Source organism: Hibiscus syriacus, unplaced genomic scaffold (assembly GCF_006381635.1).
Source record: "Hibiscus syriacus cultivar Baekdansim isolate YM2019G1 unplaced genomic scaffold, ASM638163v2 tig00117000_pilon, whole genome shotgun sequence".
NCBI lineage: Eukaryota > Viridiplantae > Streptophyta > Magnoliopsida > Malvales > Malvaceae > Hibiscus > Hibiscus syriacus.
In genome coordinates, this window is record NW_024063516.1 from 1,203,120 (window position 1) to 1,218,418 (window position 15,299).

The 15,299-nt window shown below is 34.0% G+C and overlaps 1 pseudogene; it reads right to left on the reverse strand.

The window, feature by feature from the left end:
* Nucleotides 1-1,798: 1,798 nt before the first annotated feature.
* LOC120194737 lies at nucleotides 1,799-9,580 on the reverse strand (annotated as a pseudogene).
* Nucleotides 9,581-15,299: the final 5,719 nt, after the last annotated feature.

Here is a 15,299-nt window from a genome sequence, read left to right on the forward strand (position 1 = left end):
GCTTTCAATAAGTTCATAGGAACCAAAAGTATAACGGGAAAAATAATTAGTTGTTATTGAAGTTCGATTCTTAATCTTTAAAATAAGAATTCAAATACTAACCATCAATCGATCTAGTGAGACGAGACACTAGAATTTTTAAACAATATAAGAGTTTGAATAATAGTGTTTATGAATAGAGCAAATTAAAGAGGAAGGGTTGCTCTCACCTCTACAGTATTAAATTCGGATTAGTTGATGATCCAGAAATATTTTTTATAATGGACAAACATATATTAACAACATAAAAATTTTGAATGGGATGAGTACAAATAAAATTTTCGAGCAGGCATCGTTCGGAACATAAATAACTAATTGAAGAAAATTTAGATTTCAGTGTAGGCACGAAAAAAATTCAATGAGAGTACCATCAGTAAAATAAGTAATTAATCGAAGAAAATTTATATTTTAGGATAGGCATCTAACTATCCTCATCATGTTGTAGCTCCACCATTGATTCTGATATTTGTAAATGAAATAAAGTAGATTGATAATGTTGCTCTTATCTTTATAGTACCCGAATTTTGTATAAAAAATAAAAAATTCTAAAACGGTTGGACAGATTATATAGTAAAATCAAAATTACAAGAATATGGTACGATTATTGTGTGTTGCACTTAAAGATTCAGTGATGTGAGCATCGCTGATAAATGATAATGCAACAACAGGTGTGATATCTCTTCATTATTTTGTTTACAGAAACAGTGATGCTTATCCTCTCCTTTTTAACCTGAATTGCATGTGGTCTTTCGAGTTGTGTCGTTTTATTCACTGTAAACGAGAAGCAAACGAAGTGCCCCACCACCTGCCCAAATTTTGTTTAGATTGCTCTCATGATTCATGATTTTGTGTGGATTTGAGTACGGATGGCAACCGGGTGAGATAGACGAGGATTTTGATTGATTTAAACTATATTTAATATTATAATAATGATTTTATATTGTAATTTAAAAATATTTCATTCGATTCAAAATTAAATTTAAAAATTAATTTAAATTTGATCCGATTTAAGATAATTTTTTTAAATACGTAATTAATAAGATATACAAGAAAAAATTATTTTCGTAATTATCTCTTAATAGAACAGGATAAATGTTTTTGAAATTTGAATCGAACCTGACTTAAAATCTAAATATCATTAAAAAATAAAATAAAATTCTATCAGACCCGATCGCGACGTACACGTGTTTCCCTAGGTTTGGTGAACTCCCTTAGCTTTTACCTCCTTATGTCATCCATGGTAATTTTCTATTTGATTATTAATGTTACGCTTACAGTTATTATGCAAAAATAAAACCAATACTAGCCAAACAAAAGGACATTGTAGTGGCAATACCACATCATATATATATATATATATATATATATATATATATATATATGATACGAGTTAATTTATTTTTAAAGATTTTCAAAAATTTAACAATAAACATTTATACCCTTTTATGCAAAATATATGTAGAGTACTCCAATCTCATACTTCAAGGAAAACATCAACCCTTTTATCTAATTCTATAGTTTTTATTTTTTTTCAAGCATAGAACCTTTCATTATTAACATTATACAATAATAACATACATACACACAACAATAACTAACATATGTTGAAGAAAGTTGGAGCCGGTTTCCCAGTTCTGGTTATATGACAACCATTATCACTTTTGCCTACATATTTACTTGCAACTCAAGAAATGTTCTCAATTGGCACAACGAAATATAGGAGATTAAAACAATTAACTAAAAAGCTGTTATTAACTTTTTAAACCACTAGTTCTTCAGTTTTTCAGGCGTAATTTGAATTTCTACGAAATGAAAGATTGAGATGGTCTATGAAAAGTAGATTCTTCATGCTTTCCAATTATTTCCTCTCTTTCTCCATCAGCACATCCATCTCCTCAAGGCGAAGAATCTTGTCTTGGATCTCTTTCATCTGTACTTCTGTAATCTCAGTAATTGCTCTTTCTATATCCTGTTTTTTCTTGTCAAGTTGTGAATTTACATCTGCATTTTGGTTGGTGTCACCATTAGTCGAAATTTTTGATCCTGTGCCACAGAAATAAAAACTCATTCATATGCCAGTCTCAGCAAGAAAAATCCCAACAAGTCTAATACATCCCTTCTTTTTAAGTAACTATGCGGAGATAATGCTAGATGATTCTCTGGGTTTTGGGTGGTTCGGCTGGGAGATTTTCAAAGGTTAACCAATTTGGAGCCAACACTTCTGTGCATATCAGATATGAAAATGGCCTGACTACCATGTAAAGCTTTTTGCTGCCTATCACAAGTAAGGAAACTTAATAAGGTGTTACATTATTTGTTGCAATAATAGGAATGGGCTGCAGATTAATAACTAATCAACTGCAATATCAAGTTAAAGAAGAATATACCTCACGAAATCACAAGTATCAGATCCAATCAGGAAACAATGCAACTCAATTAGTAAATGCTGTGCAATACTTGGAAGTTAATGTAAAACCAGTGAGGCATTCAGATTTCAGACCATGTCTTGTGTTTCTTTCAAGAGACAGCTGCTTCAGCAGATACTTCCTGCAATCTCCAAACCAGCCAAAGATGAAAAGAAGGCAGCCTTAAAGAAAAGTGGCAGGTGAAAACCACAATAATATCAGATAATTGATGTTTTGGAACAAAAGTAAGATATATTTTTGAGTATTAAATCAATGCTTATAATCTATTGGATCTTCCATGTAACTAATAGTACCAAGCAACCCTTTCCCCTCAAATGTAATCGCAAGATATTTACTGCCTACAGAAACAAATAGTTGAACAGCAGCATCTAAATTATCCAAATCCATTTTTCTCAGAGCACATTGTAAACACACTGTCATGCAATGTATATCATGTCCAAAGACATTTGAGATTTTGTTATCAATCACCAATTTAAAAGGCAAGTTAAGCAGCCAAAGAAGTCGTGATGAAGATGATGGCAACACAAAAATTTGGCTCTTTTGAGTTCAAATATTAGCGTAGCAAATTCCTAGTCTATGTTACTCTATGTTCCAAGTTAAACAAGAAAAAAGCCATACCTGAGCCATGATTGGATTGCTTGCATCGGCAAGAGGTGTGAGGCGCATTGTAACATCCCAAAATCAGAGCTAGTGACTAAAATGTAAATTTTGGAAACCTTGTGCTCAATTTAGAAATGAGCTAAAAGTTCAAGGACTTAAGTATGAATATATTAGTATGGGATTAAATAATAATTATGGAAAGAGTGAAGGGCATTATGGTAATTTTAGTTAAAAAAGATATTTTTATCCCTTTTAATAAGAGATATGCACGTGAAAAAGGGGGAAGAATTATCCAGAACATTTTCTTCCTTCTTCATTCTTCCCCTCGTTGCTCTAGCTACAAATATCTCAATCGAGAACAACGTCCAGACAAGGTGTCAAGTAATAGCCATCAAGAAGAGATAAGGAATTGGTGTTGACTAGTGAGGCCAGGTGAGTGCACATTGTTTATTATATGATGTTTAATGGGAAATAAGACTTGTGATAAGTCTATTTCCAATAGTAAAATGCATGAATTCATAGATAGAAGTATGTGTTTGTTATGATTTATATGTGTGCATGAGTATATGTGATAACATGTTACTATGTATGTTACATTATTTGTATAAGTGTCTGTTAGTGTGATAAGTCATGTGAAATAGTACAAATGATTTATATGTGAATATGATATAAACCATGTGATATTGAATTATGTGACTATGCATGAATGGTATAATCTATATGATTTTAAGGTATGTGAATAAATGAATATGGGAAAACATAAGAATAAGATAGAAGCAATATGACAAGAAATGCGAAATGACTTGAAAAGTTGATACAAGCTATGCAAAAGTGATCTACGTGACTATAAGTTTATGTGATCCAAGTTATATGACATTAGCTACGTGATATGTGAAAGTGAACAACGTGTTTATGTGAATATGTGAAATGAGATAAATGATAATGCCCATGTTATGTGTCATGAGAGCTAGGGGTATAGTTGGCATGCCAAGAGTCGAGGGTTCTACGCGGTCCTTCGGGACATAGTGGTCCTTCGGAACATATATGATATGTGGTCATTCGGGACAAATTCTACGCGCCCCTAATGGGAATTATACGAGCTGTAGTGACAACATATGTGCACAACCTCTATGTACTCGCATATCTTTAGTTTTCACATGTGTACATGGGCTAATAAAGAGATATATGTATATTTGGTAATATGAAACATGTTATAGAAATTACCTGATGATATGTTTGTTCTTTAGTGTAGTGATATACGTGTTAAATGATATGGATATGCATGTAGTTATGTAGTTATGTTCTGATGCATAATACATTCTATAGTTTATGATGATAACATAAAGTGTGCATAGTAGGAATTAGTAATGGTATGTTTTAATCAGTTTATTTATGTCTCACTAAGTCATCGACTTAGCGTGTGAGTATTTCACACATAAGTTCTAGAATTGAGAAGAGAAGCTAAGGGGAGTAAAACAGGTCAACATTCTCCTTCCTAAAGATCAGATCAGAAAAGTTTTGAATTATATGTATTTTGTTATATGAAATGTAGTTGGCATGTAAGATAAAAGATTTGTATTGGATACGCTCTGATAAATTTTGTAAAACCATATGTTTTATACAATAGAAATTATTTGGTTTATTTGGAAATGCATAATTGAATTTTATTAGATTTTGTCAAAGTAAACATTTTGAACAGTCAATGTCACACCTCAAACTCGTATCCGGGTCGGGTATGAGTTGGGGTATTACATTTAATGGTATCAGAGCTAAGGTTTAGCTGATTCTAGGCTTAAACGGAAGATAAAAGAGTTTTAAAATGTGTACATGCCAACCCAGAGTGGAAAATTTCCGATATGATAGTGTAAGGAGTATGATGTCTTGCTAATAGAATAAAATTAGTTTAATATAGTAGAAATTCGATTGTGAGAATTTCTGAAAAACTGAGAGGTAAACCTGATGGTAATAGTAATTCACTTGCCCTGGCCAGACAGGATGAAGAGTGGACACCTCAGGAAGTGCCTCGTAAGATTAAAAGTGGATTTTAGAAAGTGGAAATCATGTTAGAATAACGTTAGAGGGTTTCTAGTGTTTGGATCGAAAAAGTAATAGGAAGTAGTTTTGTTATTTTGCGGATAAGATAGAATATGGTGAACCAGTGTCACCATAAGTACGTTCAAAGATCAAATGATGTGGTGAGAATTTGTAGAAAAGTTCGAGAATAAGTATTCAATGATAAGTTTATCTGATATATGAAGCCAAAGTTTATGAATTTGGAACAGGGGAATCGTAACGTGTATGGATAAGCGTGCAGTTGGATAAGTTGAATGAGTTGTTATAAGGATGATTTTAATGAAAAGGAAGTACGTAAGTGGGTTGTGAATAGTTTGTGCCAGACTAAAAGAGTATTATTGGTATGAAAATGATTTATGTGTAAGTGAATATATGTATATAAGATAAGCCACGTGACTATGAACTAGGTGAAAGTATGTGATTAGAATGATATAACAAGAAGTTATAAGAGCATATGTTTATGAGAAATGATGTGAATTTGATAAGTAAGAATGTGAGTTTGATGAGTTAAGTAAATTAGGTTGAGCTAAGTTCGAATGAAAGAATGTATATGAATGGTTCAATGAATGTTTACGTTTCAAATTGGAGAACTAGTGTTGATTAATGAAGTTATGTGATAATAAGTGTAATTGAGTTAAAGGATTAGAAGATAATATCAGAGTAAATTAATCAAGTGTGGTGTGAATTTGGATACAGTTGTATATTGGATCTTATGAATGTGGTATAGCTAAGAATATAAGGATTTGTGTATCTTAAGGAAGCTAAAGATAGTAGCATAATATGTAGATTGTAAATAGAATAAGGATTTTGTATAAGATCAAAATTTTGGGCAATTCATATGGATTATAAGAGTTATGAAGATGCAATAAAGATGAGTAATCAGAGATAAGTATAAGGGAAATGAAAAGAATATGGGAACACGGGTGAAAGATATGGGTTAGTTATGTTATAAGTAGATCTTAATTATGAAATGATAAATGGATAAAAAAATGTAAAGGATTGAGTTTAAAGGATCAGATATAATAAAGGTTATATGGAAGTGTAGACGATAAGTTCGATATAAAAGTAAGAAAAATGTGCAAGGTGATGTGAAAAGATTGTTTGATTCCGTAAATTATATGCTTAATCACATTTGAAGAAGATTTAAGGTTGTGTTCTTGGTTAAATGATGATGGAGTAAGAGTTTGGTTATTGTTATAAGGTAATTAGAGATGAATTTATGATGTTGAGTGATGAAAATGGATGTTATTGTCTACGTGATGAGTGACATTATATGGATTTTAGAAAGGTCAAAGGAAAATGCAGAATCGAATGAGAGAAAAGAAAGAAATGGATTGAGGTTATTGGTTACTGTTTATATGATAAGTGACAGTAGATGAATGTATAAGGGAAAAAGGTAGTTGAAGAACTAAAGGAAGGAAATATTAAGTAAATGAGGCAACATGAAAACATAAGAAGATATGTTCTTATCAATGCGCGCAATGAAAATTATGAAAATTCGAGGACGAATTTTCTTAAAAAGAGGGGAGATTTGTAACATCCTAAAATCAGAGCTAGTGACTAAAATATAAATTTTGGAAACCTTGTCCTCAATTTCGAAATAAACTAAAAGTTCAAGAACTTAAGTATGAATATATTAGTATGGGATTAAATAATAATTATGGAAATAGTGAAGGGCATTATGGTAATTTTAGTTTAAAATATATTTTTATCCCTTTTAATAAGAGATATGCACGTGAAAAAAGGGGAGAATTATCCAGAACATTTTCTTTCTTCTTCCTTCTTCCCCCCGTTGCTCTAGCTACAAAGATCTCAATCGAAAACAATGTCCAGATAAAGTGTCAAGTAATAGCCATCAAGAAGAAATAAGAAATTGGTGTTGACTAGTGAGGCCATGTAAGTGTACATTATTTAGTATATGATGTTTAATAGGAAATAAGACTTGTGATAAGTCTATTTCCAATAGTAAAATGCATGAATTCATAGATAGAAGTATGTGTTTGTTATGATTTATATGTGTGCATGAGTATATGTGATAACATGTTACTATGTATATTACATGATTTGTATAAGTGTCTGTTAGTGTGATAAGTCATTTGAAATAGTAAAAATGATTTATATGATCATATGTGAATATGATATAAACCATGTGATATTGAATTATGTGACTATATGAATGATATAAGCTATATGATTTTAAGGTATGTGAATATATGAATATGGGAAAACATAAGAATAAGATATAAACAATGTGACAAGAAAGGTGAAATGACATGAAAAGTTGATACAAGCTATGCAAAAGTGATCTACGTGACTATAAGTATATGTGATCCAAGTTATGTGATATGTGAAAGTGAATTACGTGTTTATGTGAATATGTGAAATGAGATAAGTGATAAAGTTGTCCTTCGGGACATAGTGGTCATTTGGAACATATGTGATATGTGGTCCTTCGGGACATAGTGGTCCTTCGGGACAAATTCTACGTGCCCCTAGTATGAATTATACGAGCTGTGGTGACAGCATATGTGCACAACCTCTATGTACTCGCATATCTTTAGATCTCATATATGTATATGGGCTAATAAAGAGATAATAACAAATACACTATATGATATATATGTTTGGTAATATGAAATATGTTATAGAAATTACTTGATGACATATTTTTTCCTTGGTGTAGTGATATACGTGTTAAATGATATGGATATGTATGTAGTTATGTAGTTATGTTCTGATGCATAATGCATTCTATAGTTTATGATGATAGCATAAAGTGTGCATAATAGGAATTAGTAATGATATGTTTTAATCAGTTATTTATGCCTCACTAAGTCATCGACTTAACATGTAAGTGTTTCACACGTAAGTTATGGAATCGAGAAGAGAAGCTAAGGGAAACAAGACATGTCAACATTCTCCTTCCTAAAGATCATATCAGAAAAGTTTTAAATTATATGTATTTTATTATATAAAATGTAGTTGACATGTAAGATAAAAGATTTGTATTGAATAAGCTCTGATAAATTTTGTAAAATCATATTTTTATACAATAGAAATTATTTGGTTTATTTGGAAATGTCAAACTGAATTTTATTAAATTTTGTCTAAGTAAATGTTTTTGAACAGTCAATGTAACACCTCGAACTCGTATCGAGTCGGGTACGAGTTGAGGTACGAGTTCGAGTTGAGGGTGTTACACTCATCATTTTATTAGTTTCAAGTTCAGATTCAACATTTTCAGAGAATGGGTGACCAAGATATTCCTCCCCAAAAGGAAATTTAACAAAATGAGCCACACAATTCTTCTCGGTTCTACCACCAACATGCTGTTCATCCTTCTTCCAGTCATCACCATAATGTTTAATGGCTTCCAGAAGCAGCAAGGTCTCTTTTTCTGACCAATCTGTCTTGGCTTCATCGCCGATCTCTACCCGCCTGAAATCAACATTGCTTAGACCAACCCTAAAGTTGCCCCGAACATAGCACCTTGCACGTCATACTGCAGGATAAAGGGGAATTAAAAATCTCAGCAGGTCAGGGTATCTCGATAGTTAGCATTTGTTGTGTCCTTGATTAAAACTAAGATGATGATTATAAATTAGACTTAAAGGGAACATTAGAAGAAGAGGGTAACAAGGATATGATAATTGACGATGGTACAAAGATACTTGCAGGCCCCACATAGTCGCCTAGAAGTAGAGAAAGGCTTGCGGGTGGGGGCAGTCGTAGAAGGGGAATCCGAGGATTTGTTATTAGGAGCGGTATATTTGGAGGGCTTGGAGAGAGCCGAAAAGGCAGTGTGATTGATGAGACCCCAGAGGTCAAGGAAATCGAAAACCCTTCGAATGGATCCAACATCGCCCACGAGATTCCTCCTGGCGTCAGTGAAGGTAATCTTACAGGAAGGGTTTTCCCTGAATAACGTTATAATTGAGTTCCTGTAATACATATAAAGATTGAGGCCTTTGGAAGGAGAGTGTCTGTCGGAGAACTCTGGAAGGAAATGAGACTCGCAATAGTCTATCTTGTCCCACGAGAACCACCCTGTTTATTTTAACACTAAAATTATGGACGAACATTTGAACAAAAAACTGTGAGAAATAAAAATGGGAGGGGGGAAAGAGAGGAGAATCAAGGCTAAAAATAAATACCACTTACGGGAGTAGCTGGGGACGTGAATGACGTCAGTATCAGCGGGAGGAGGACGGTTGGTGGGAGTGGAGGGTATATCAGAGATGGGAGGCGTTTGGGAGGCGATTTTGGTGGAGCATTGGGGTGAAGGCTTCAACTGGTTTGAGTTCGAGACGGGATCCCCTCCGAGGAAGCACCTTATTTTTCCGGTGATTTTCCCGCCATAGCTTCCTTTCTTTCTTTACTCTATCGGGCTCTACTATGATATTTATTTACAGCCCTCTCCATTCTCCGCGAACTATGGTAGTAATAAGTTTTACAGATGGAAGTAGTTGGGATTTATGAACTTAGGATTATAAAGTTGATTTTGAATTTTATCAGTCATTTTTAATAGGTAATTTGTAAATTTTTATATAAATCATAATTGAGCTTAAAGTATGTCTTGATTCGGACATAATCAACCTTAAATTTTATGTAACCAAAAAAATATTTAATTTAAGGATAAACTACACCAATAGTCACTAATGTTTAAGTAAATTTTTATTGTTTCTATTAAAGTTTCAAAAGTATCAAATTGGCTACTAATATTATTGATTTGTAATAAAATGTCACTCCATCGTTGTCTCTATTAAATTGGTGATGTGAAAACGTTAATAAAAAGGTTAATATTTATTTTTACCCTTAAACTATTGCTAAAACATCAAATAAGTCCTTAAACAATGATTTTATATCTAATTTATCACAAAAGCTTTCTAATTTACAGTTTTTTTCACCACCACAATTGTGTTCGAACCACCCTCCTTACAAAACAAAAATCAAACTGCATAGATAATGGAGTTTTTTCATTTAAGACAAATACACGAGTATTTAAAGCCTTGTATTTAATCAATTTTAATAAAAAAAATAATACACCAAACAACGTGCAGATCACACTTATTGTAAACTAGTTGATTACTGTTATGGAATGAGAGAAACAGAGAAAGATACGAGAAGAGAATGAGAGAATTTAGAGAAGAAAATAGTCATTCATTCATTGCATGAGGAAGAAAATGCCTCAAGTCAGGTCTTATTTAGTTACAATGGTTGTACAGTAATTCTAATAATGCCAGGTGGTTGTCCTTTATAACAGATTCTAACAACTCTACTTATCCCTTCCTTTCTTCTGCAGGTATTGGCCTTTTGACTCGGACTGCTCCAACTCTTCCTGGATCCATTCAGCCTGCTCCAACTCATCTGGTAAGTTAATCATATGCCCTTCACGTGCTTCAATTCTCAATTTACATTTTCCAATCCCTAACCCTTGCACATCCATTCCCAATTTCTCCTCTCGCTCGTCCATTCCCAAATCCTCCTCTCCTTGTCGTTCTTCTTCTTCTCCGACCATAACAATACCCGCCCCACGAGATGATCATTGTCCCCAATGATCAAAATCTGAGAATTATGCTGGAAGTACAATATAATTTACCACCGTAATGTTTTCCAGTTCTAATTTCATCCACAGTATCTGATTGTTCTCCTGCTCCCTACGTTTGTCGATCCTTACAGAACCATAGAACCTTGCTGCCAGCTTTAATCCCTTTCGAAGAGCAAGTGAGGTTTGATGGTAAGACTGAAATTTCAAGTAAACTCACCCGACGACCTTCAAATTTCTATAAATTTCCATTTTGCTTTGTGCCTTCACACCCCATGCCTTTAACCTTTGATTCATGTTTTCCTTGGGTTTGAGAATAAAGTGAACCATAGACTGCCCATGGTTTTTCCTTCTTATAATTGAAGCTAACAACTCCCATAGTGCATTTCTGATACTGTCAAATTTACTCAATATGCCTACTGCAAGCAAAATAGAAAGAACAATATCCATCGATTGGCTTGCATCTGATGCTTCTGTAAGGGACACATCACATAGCCTTATTGTTAGTGAGGCTACAGCACGACATAGTTTGTCACCAGCATTTCGCACAGTTTTTTTTGATGTCATCCATAGCACGAAAAGCAACCACCCTTATTTTCTTCAAATACTTCCCAACCTGATCAAATTTTTGACCTTGGATAATATCTGCAAGGGAAAGGCACAATTCCTCACGAGAACGTCGAAGCCTTGGAATCAATACTCTTAAAAAGTGGTTGAAGAGCATCACCAGCTTGCTTGGCTATCTTAGAAAATCCAAAAGCAGCACCTCTCTTGGAATTTAGTGAGGCTTGATAATTATCCAGATCCAAAAATTTATAAATTAAATCTTGATGTCCCATCTCATTTGCAAGATTACAAAGCTCCTTGTAAGTGCTAAGTTTCCTCCCACTAAGGCTTTCACCAATAGTGACCTCTTGAAATACCTCCGAGTATTCAACCAACTTGATCGCTCTTTCCCTCTTTCCAAAACCAGTCAAAGTGGTAACAAGTGCATCAACCAGGTTTTTCTTCATTGATGTGTCACCCAAAAGAAAATTTGAAGGTATGGAAAGTGAAATAAAGTTGGTCTTGAGAATCACATCAGAAGTTACAAGAACACCACCCCAGAGAAATGATAGAGCTTCTCCAGCTGCAATTAAAATATCCTCAACCTTTGAACAACAAAGGCTAAAAATCAAATCAAGCGCAATTTTCATATTAAAAGCAGAAGTTTCTTTCACACACATATTCCCGATATAGATAATAATTTTCTGGACTGCCTTAGTGTCATCACCAGAGAGTAGCTTACTTATCTTTTCATTCAAAAATTCCAGAATGCTAACACCCTGAGTTAAGGTGATGAACACATGAATCGGATAAGAAGCATCTGGATCAGTTTCCCTTAATTGGAACTGGGAATTTTGGTGCCACGAATTATAATCTTGACAGTCACCGGCACTGTAACCACGCCATTGTCCATGGACAGAATATTGCATCTCAGGAGGATAGACCCGACATACATATATTGACTTGAAGTGAATTTGGAAGTCTTGCCATGACATCCATAATATACCATCTTTTGACTGAGGAACATGCTTCAACTTGTACCTCATCCTATCCGTCCATTTCGAAGATGAATCAGACCAGGGACCATTCCATTCAACTTCATTAGCCCAAGGGTTTCGAATTTGAATAAGCTTGTGTCCATCCACCTCTCTTACCTGCAGTAACGAGTACCCATGTCCTTGTACAATGCTACTGGAAAAAACCTTCACATCAGAGCTTGATGGACTTCCATCACCAAAAAGAAATCCTTCTTGTTTAAATCGCAACAACTGAGACCATAATCTACCGCTAGAAAGATCCAACTGGGCCTGGGAACTTCTCATGTCGATCTCCTCACCAACACCTCCTGTAAGATCAACAAGTGCATCCTGAACAAGCCCACCTTCTAGTGCCTCATAAGAACCATGCAATTTTGCATATACCTTCTCCAATATAGAAACCCATAATTCATTAGCCTTCTTACTGGTCGTAAATGTTGGTTCGCATGGTGATTCACATGGAATCCAGTCATCAACAACAACAGGGACCCATTCACCCTGCAAAGTGTTCATAACCATAGTATGCCCAAGGATTAATATGTCATGGCCAAGTTGGCGGGCTTCTTCCCACGAAATTTCCAAAATACATTTGGCAATAAAAGTAAATGGAATCTCCACAGCAACAAAACCACTTCCCTTTCCAATTATCTTCTTGACCTCTACTAGTGCATTAATTCTCATTAGCAACAATCTAAACTTGTAAGGGTCATCATCTTCTACATAGTTCTTTATAGTCTCAATGGCATTGAAATAACCTATACTCATTGTTTCATCATATTGAAAATCAAGTACCTCGCTTGTGGTTCCCGCAGAGACACTTTTGTCAAGGACTTCGCCTACTCCTTTGGAATTATCAGCAATCATTCGCCTGTGAAGCATGAGTTCTATTTCTCCATCTTTAATACTTGATCCTCCTGTGGCACGATCAACCAACATGGATAGTTCAAATTTCTTACCAAGGTTAATTGGATAGTAATTTCCTGCTACAGGTTGCTCTTTGTCTTTGTAGAGTCTGGTGACCTGGGAATCAGAATCACCACTGCTTGAACTGTACCACAAGTAGCTTTGCTGCACTGGTATATCTACCTTTGGTTTTGGCAATTTATCGAACACTTGATACCTATCCTTTGTATCTTCTATTGCCATATGTAACATCTGCTCAATTCCAGGGTTGTTTTGGACTTGCTCCTCCGTCCTCCCTGTCAACATCCCCAATATATGCTCCATATAGCTTTGAGTCGTTGTCATCCTAGACTCCAATGAACTGATACGTTTATCTTGTGCCTCCCACCACTTGGGAGGGTTGGTTTCCTCATTTGCTTGCTGCACTATTTTCTTTAAGTCCTCAATCTGCTTTTTGATGGCAGAGAGATCAGTAGATTCTACCATGGTGTGGTTCTTCTTTTGCATATACAGTCTGCAATTTTCCAGGAATTAAGGCTCCTGATACCAATTTGTTATGGAATGAGAGAAACAAAGAAAGATACGAGAAGAGAATGAGAGAATTTAGAGAAGAAAATAGTCATTCATTCATTGCATGAGGAAGAAAATGCCTCAAGTCAGGTCTTATTTAGTTACAATGGTTGTACGGTAATTCTAATAATGCCAGGTGGTTGTCCTTTATAACATATTATAACAACTCTACTTATCCCTTCCTTTCTTATGCAGGTATTGGCCTTTTGACTCGGACTGCTCCAACTCTTCCTGGATCCATTCAGCCTGCTCCAACTCATCCGGTAAGTTAATCATATGCCCTTCACGTGCTTCAATTCCCAATTTACATTTTCCAATCCCTGACCCTTGCGCATCCATTCCCAATTTCTCCCCTCTCTCGTCCATTCCCAAATTATCCTCTCCTTGCCGTTCTTCTTCTTCTCCGACCATAACAATTACATATCCTCCATTAAAGGTATGCTAAGCATTAAGCAAACTAAGATACAACTGCAGTGCAGGGAGTAAGGATCAAAGATGCAAAATGCCTATAGCTTTCGAGTAAAATTAATGCCTAGGCCAATGACAGTAACAAATGAATCAAACTAGCAAGCAAGAATTTGTTTAAGTGTAGTTTTGGTTTTGTAAGGAAAGTTGTTAGAATATAATTGAGATAGTGAGTATTTTAAAAAGTTGAAAATTAGAAAGCTTTTGGAATAAATTAGATATAAAACCATTGTTAAAGGACATGCTGATGTTTTAATAGTTTATGGGTAAAACAAAATATTAACCTTTTTAGTAACGTTTTCGCATCATCAATTTAACAGAGTTGACGACATGACCATTTTTTACAAATCAATAACGTTAGTGATATTTTTTACAAATCAATAACATTGGTGATATTTTTTACAAATCGATAACGTTGGTAACTAGTTTATTACTTTTAAAACTTAAATGGAGAAAACGAAAATTTATTCAAACATCTTTCCTTCTCGTATAATGTCATTTTTTTAATCAACATGTCAATTTTTTAAAATATGTATATGTTACCATTAATTTATGGGAATAATTTTCATTTTTAATTAAAAATTTATTCCATAAAATAATATTCTTTAATAGAGATACATTATAAGGTTGTATTTTTCATAACATAAAATTTATAGGACGCATCTTAATTGATATGGTAGAAATTTCAGGCAATGATTTTAACACTCGTGTCATTTAATACCAAGATGAAGAAAAATGTAAATATTAAATCAAAACTACAAAATGATTTTATAAATTTCATTCAAAAAAGATAAATTACTAAAAATGGGTTTATTTTTATATCATTTTAAAATATAACACTGAATTTTTCAAAAAATAATTTCTTTACATTATTATTTCTTGTTTTTCTTCGTTGAATAACCTAGCATTGGCTGATTGGATTATGGTTGTTGATAGATTTCTAGGGTTTATTAGCATATAATCTTGGTATTGTTCTAGCATGTCATCACTACAGTAGTCCAAGATGTTCATGAGAATTAGCTCCCACACTCTTGAAACAAATAGTTGAGATTTTCAGTTGGCATTTCAAGATGACAACAAAAGTAGACTACACGT